Source organism: Oncorhynchus gorbuscha, linkage group LG25 (genome assembly GCF_021184085.1).
Source record: "Oncorhynchus gorbuscha isolate QuinsamMale2020 ecotype Even-year linkage group LG25, OgorEven_v1.0, whole genome shotgun sequence".
Classification (NCBI taxonomy): domain Eukaryota; kingdom Metazoa; phylum Chordata; class Actinopteri; order Salmoniformes; family Salmonidae; genus Oncorhynchus; species Oncorhynchus gorbuscha.
Genome location: NC_060197.1, coordinates 32,699,829 through 32,705,828, shown reverse-complemented (window position 1 = coordinate 32,705,828; position 6,000 = coordinate 32,699,829). Strand labels below are relative to the sequence as shown.

At 42.7% G+C, this 6,000-nt stretch overlaps 1 long non-coding RNA gene across 2 annotated transcripts in view; it reads right to left on the bottom strand.

Moving 5' to 3' along the window:
- Positions 1–290: 290 nt before the first annotated feature.
- The window catches only part of LOC124014174, a 59,127-nt gene continuing 53,417 nt past the window's right edge, over positions 291–6,000 (bottom strand). Inside the window, exon 3 of one of the 2 annotated variants that reach the window (XR_006834976.1) lies at positions 291–522. This is a non-coding gene — a long non-coding RNA (uncharacterized LOC124014174). Of the gene's footprint in view, positions 523–1,959; positions 2,059–6,000 lie in introns of those variants that run through there. The other variant, XR_006834975.1, reaches the window with a different exon arrangement.

The following is a 6,000-nucleotide window of genomic DNA, read 5'->3' as shown; positions in this document are numbered from 1 at the left end:
TGTCACGCTGGTATAAAGGACTTGGAGACAGGCGCAGGTATACACAATAGGGGTTTTTAATGCACCCAAAACAAACACGTATACAAAACAACAGGGCTGTACCCAAACAAAAGGGCGAGGGTAAACCTTGTTGAACAACACGGGACGATACCCGTTATACACAATATATAAAGCACGCAGCATAACAGCTGCACCAACGCATAGGTACTCACACCACCAACGAACATGGGAACAATCACAGACAAAGACAGAGGGCACATATATAACATACTAATCAGGGGAAATGGGAACCAGGTGTGTAATCAGACAAGACAGTCCGGGGTTGATGATAATGAATCCAGTTCAGTGAAGCCTAGAAAGCCGGTGACGTAGAACTGGTGAACAGAATGAGCAGCAGTACGGGGGGGGATCCGTGACGCATACAGCCATTTTGACACAGCTGTGAGAAGCATTGGAGTCGGCATGGGCCAGCTTACCTGTGGAACACTTTTCGGCACCTTGTCCCGACAAATTGAGGCTGTTCTGAGGACAAAAAGGGGTGCAACTCAATATTAGGAGGGTGTTCCTAATGTTTTGTACACTCAATGTACTCAATAATGTACTCAACAATTTTTTTTCTGTACTCAATAACAGAAAAGTTCCCAAAGGTTCAAACCCTGTCCACCTGGAACTCCGAGAAGTCTAAACCAAACGCTCAATAATCTGAAATATTTCAAATAGTATGTGAACCCAGGCCTGGTTATCACTTTCCCTCAAGACCACTCGGCCTCAATGTACGAGACTGTTGCGCCAACTTGATTTAGTTGGTCAAATGAAGTGCTAGGCCAACCCAAAACTATGATTATCAGGGGGACCATTTGTTAGTGTAACTTGTGACTGCTAAGTATGATTATCACTAGACAGCTTTGTGAGACTTAATTGTTGTACTGTAACAAAGTAGCTGTTGTCTGGGCCCGCATATTTCGACTTATGCCCTCCAACCCTACATATTTTCCCTGTGTTGCTTCTGTCCCTTGCCAAATGTTTTGTGTTATTGGTCGAAAAAGGTCAGGATATTGTAGATAATTTCCTTTCAACACAGTGAATTTGCAGGAAGTACAGGAATCAGTATGACGCTGCAACACATTGTATACGGTTGTCATTAAGCATGACTTAGAAGATAGAGCTTGACATAGATCAAATTTGAATGATAGAATGACAGAATGGTCATAAACTGTCACTTTAAAGGCTATGATGCACTAGCAATATTTGGAGGCAATGAAAATACGTCTTTGATGCAACATTTTTCCATTGAAAATTAGCTCGTTTTTATTGTCTAGGGAATTTTGATCGGCAGCGCCACCAAGTTGGCAATTTTTTTAAATCCTTCAATCAGAACACAGATATTGAGTTTGAGTTTGAGTTGATTTACTCTTGCTCACAGATGAAACTGAAGAAATGCAGAATTTACTTGACTAATAATTGCAAAACACTAATTTAAAATACATAACACATAAAACGTGACATAAATAGAATATTGAACAATTTGAAATATAAATATAAAAATGTGATTTTTTTTTTTTACTATTTGGAGAACCATTTAAGAGCTAGTGTTATTATACAGTCTGATAACAGTGGGTAGAGTGGCGTTTCGCAGGCGGTTCGTATGGGCAGTTATACAGGACAATTTGTGGCTGTTTCTCAGGAGCCTTGTGGTGCAGTTACCTCTTTTTGGAGGGAGCAGGCCATTCAGTGGATGGTCAAGTGTATGCATGTCCTTCACCAGATGCACTGCAGCCTGCTCTCGCCTGCACTGTAGTGAGGGGAGCTGTGGTTGGACTGCTTCTCCTCTGGAGATGATCCTCAAGGCCCTCCTCTGCACCCTGTCTAGTTGGGCTTGCTGCTTTTTACTGCATCCAACTAACAGCACTCCACTGTATTGCAGACAAGGCCGGACCAGTGTAGTATGGACTGTGACCAGATCTTCAGTGGGTAGGCCATTTCTGGCAAGAACAGTCAAGCGTTTTGAGGCCTTCCTCACTGACTGCTCCACATGTGTGTCACCACCGAGGTTAGAGTCTAGATGAAAACCAAGATACTTAGTTGTTACTACTGGTACTTCCTGTCCTCATAGGATTAGTGGTGCAGGTTGTGGATGGTCTCTAGAAAATGGAATGTTTTGGGAAAAAGCTGTAGTGAGAGAAAATCCAATATACACTACATGACCAAAAGTATGTGGAACCCTGCTCGTCGAAAATCTCATTCCAAAATAATGGGTATTAATATGGAGTTGGTCCCCCCTTTGCTGCTATAACAGGTTAGAACGTGATTGAATGCTGTAGCATTAAGATTTCCCTACAATGGAAGTCAGGGGCCTAGCCCGAACCTTGAAAAACATCCCCAGACCATTATTCCTCCTCCACCAAACTTTACAGTTGGCACTATGCATTGGGGCAGGTAGCGTTCTCCTGGCATCCGCCAAACCCAGTCGGACTGCCAGATGGTGTAGCGTGATTCATCAATCCAGGGAATAAGTTTCCACTGAGTCCAATGGCGGCGAGCTTTACAACACTCCAGCTGACGCTTAGCGTTGCACATGGTGATCTTAGGCTTGTGTGCGGCTGTTTGGCCATGGAGATCCATTTCATGAAGCTCCCGACAAACAGTTCTTGAGCTGGCGTTTCTTCCAGAGGCAGTCTGGAACTTGGTAGTGAGTGTTGCAACAATTTTTACACACCATACACTCGGCGATCCCATTCTGTGAGCTTGTGTGGCCTACCATTTTGCACTGAGCCATTGTTGCTCCTAGACATTTCCACTTCACAATAACTACACTTAGTTGACCGGGGCAGCTCTAGCAGGGCAGAAATTTTACAAACTGCCTTGTTGGAAAGGTGGCATCCTATGATGATGCGGTGTTGAAAGTCATTGAGCTCTTCCGTACTTCTACTGCCAATGTTCGTCTATGGAGATTTCATGATTGAGTGCTCGATTTTACACACTTGTCAGCAACGGGTTGGCTGAAATAGACACATTTCTAATTTATGATCATGAAGTTAATCTGCACTGCGATTTGTCTGCATTGCCATTGACTTGACTGGCAGCAGGGGCAACAGCTCTTTATTGCTTGTTTGTTAGCTGATACATTTCAGTACAGCTGTGGCAGTCAGCTGCCACTAACAAGCTATAGGAGATAAGTAAATGAATGGAGAAATTGTGTTTTAAATTGATGTACATATGAAATCTATTATTTATGTCCATGTGGCTCCAGTGTCTCATACGCCTCTCCGTTGCAGGCAATATTGCTGAAAAAGAATGTTTGTGTTTCATAGCCTTTACTGTCGAGAGAAAGCATAGTAGAGTAGCCTACACAACGTGCAATTTCGAAATGTGGTATTGCATCAGCAGTTTCTCTTGTTATGTCAGTCAATGACAGCCAATCAATTAGCCCATGTCAGCTAACATTTTAGAGATTTCTAGGTAAGTTAGTCCAGCCACCTATCTAAACATTGTAGTAATCAGGACCAAATCGTGACCCAATTGGGGGGGGGGGGGGGATTGATTGTGTTAGTCACTCACTCAGATATAAGTCACTCACTCAGATATCATATGGACATGGCATAAGTCACGGCAAAATGTGTAGAATCGCATGAAATGAATTCTAAACTTGAAAATGTATTCTAAATCTTGCTTCATGGCCCCCAAAATGTCTAGGGGCAACTAGGAGCAGTCCTTGAGAACCACAGTATAGCTATGATACAGTGGGGTGTAATGTGCAAGAGGCGTCTGCACCGCAGGGCTCTGGTCATGAGGCTTGGTCATCCCATTAGGAGTAGAGGCATGCTGTATGCCAGTCCCACCTTAACCATAGAGCATTCCTGTAAGGCCAAGAACCGACCCTTATGTGGTCTATAAAACCTATAATACTTTTTCTCAGAAGTCAAACAGGCTAGACATTACGTTATATAGACTAATGCAGAATGTGTCTACCGTTATAGCAAATAGACATCATGTGAATTAATTCATATTAATCTATTTATTATCTCATGTAACCACACAAACACTTATTTTCAGTCAAACAATACATTTAAGGGTGTTCGGGAGTTGTGCACTTCCTGACAATTTTTCTGTCCAATATTTCTGTTCATATAGAGGATCGTCGTTTTCTCAAGAGCACCCTCAGAGGCAACGGTTCCATATAGCCTCTTTAACTAATGTGAATGAATGTGTAGTTGGATATATGAAGGAATGATTCTCATAATCACATGACTGGGATAAGAGCGGGGAAGGAGGAGAAGAAAATGTGGGGGTGGGGGATAGCGGCCTCCATCCAAGAGGTAGTCAAATGAACAGCTCCTACATTCAGTGTTAATGACTCCCACTGGGCTTTTTTGACCATGGGCTCCAGTCACATATTCTCACATGATGCAATAGGTTGTAAAGTGTGTACTGCACATAGACAGAATAGTAAAAATGAAGGGTAATTAGGAATAATGGTTGATCATGGGATGTGCGCATGCATGCATCTGAAAGAGCGACAAAATCTGGATCCCTACAAATCAGCTGGGCTAGACAATCTGCACCCTCTCTTTCTAAAATTATCTGCAGAAATTGTGGCCACCCCTATCACTAGCCTTTTCAACCTCTCTTTCGTATCGTCTGAGATTCCCAAAGATTGGAAAGCTGCCGCAGTCATCCCCCTCTTCAAAGGGGGAGACACTCTAGACCCAAACTGCTACAGACCTATATCTATCCTACCCTGCCTTTCTAAGGTCTTCGAAAGCCAAGTTAACGAACAGATTACCGACCTTTCAGAATCCCACCGTACTTTCTCCGCTAATCAAGACAAAAGAAAAAGGAAACATGGATCGGTGATGACTAGAAAGCCGGTGACTTCGACCACCGAATGACGCCCGAACAAGGAGAGGAGCCGACCTCAGCCAAAGTTGTGACAACTACCCACCACTGTGACCTGTACACTCTTGTTGGCTGGCCCTCGCTTCATACTCATCACCTTACCCACTGACTCCAGGTCACCTACAAGTCTCTGCTAGGTAAAGCCCCACCTTGTCTCAGCTCACTGTGTACCATAGCAGCACCCACTTGTAGCACGCGCTCATATCTCACTGGTCACCCCCAAAGCCAATTCCTCCTTTGGCCACCTTTCCTTCCAGTTCTCTGCTGCCAATGACTGCAACGAACTGCAAAAATCACTAAAGCTGGAGACTCATATCTCCCTCACTAGCTTTAAGCACCAGCTGTCAGAGCAGCTCACAGATCACTGCACATAGCCCATCTGTAAACAGCCCATCCAACTACCTAATTCCCATACTCTTTATTTATTTATCTTGCTCCTTTGCACCCCAGTATCTCTACTTCCACATTAATCATCTGCACATCTACCATTCCAGTGTTCAATTGCTATATTGTAATTTCCTTCGCCACCATGGCCTATTTATTGCCTAACCTCCCTTATCTTACCTCATTTGCTCTCACTGTATATAGACTTTTTGTTTTATTTTTTCTACTGTATTGTTGACAGTTTTGTTTAACATGGCATAAGTCAAGGAAAAATGTGTAGCATTGCAGGAAATTTGCTTTAAAACTGCAACAATAACAAAAAAACTCTGTAGAGCCAGCGTTGTATTTGTTTAACTTTTGTCCCAAAAAAATACTTGTTCTGCTACAGATTAAATGATAGTTTTTAATCCCGATGCTGAGTTAATGTGAGTTAATGTGTAGCGGAAAACATATAGCTAATAGGCTATGTGTTTGTATATCGACTGAGGTAAATGAAGCTACAGCAACCAATGTGATAATGGCTGTGGTCATTTTATATTGCTTTTGCTGTTCTCCAAAAAGCATTTTAGATTTTCTATTGTATAGAAATGCAGTAAATGTGTCACGTTCTGACCCTAGTTATTGTGTTAATTGTTTGTTTAAGTTGGTCAGGACGTGAGTTTGAATGGGCATTCTATGTTTTGTGTGTCTAGGTTGTTTTTCTGTGTTCGGCCTAGTATG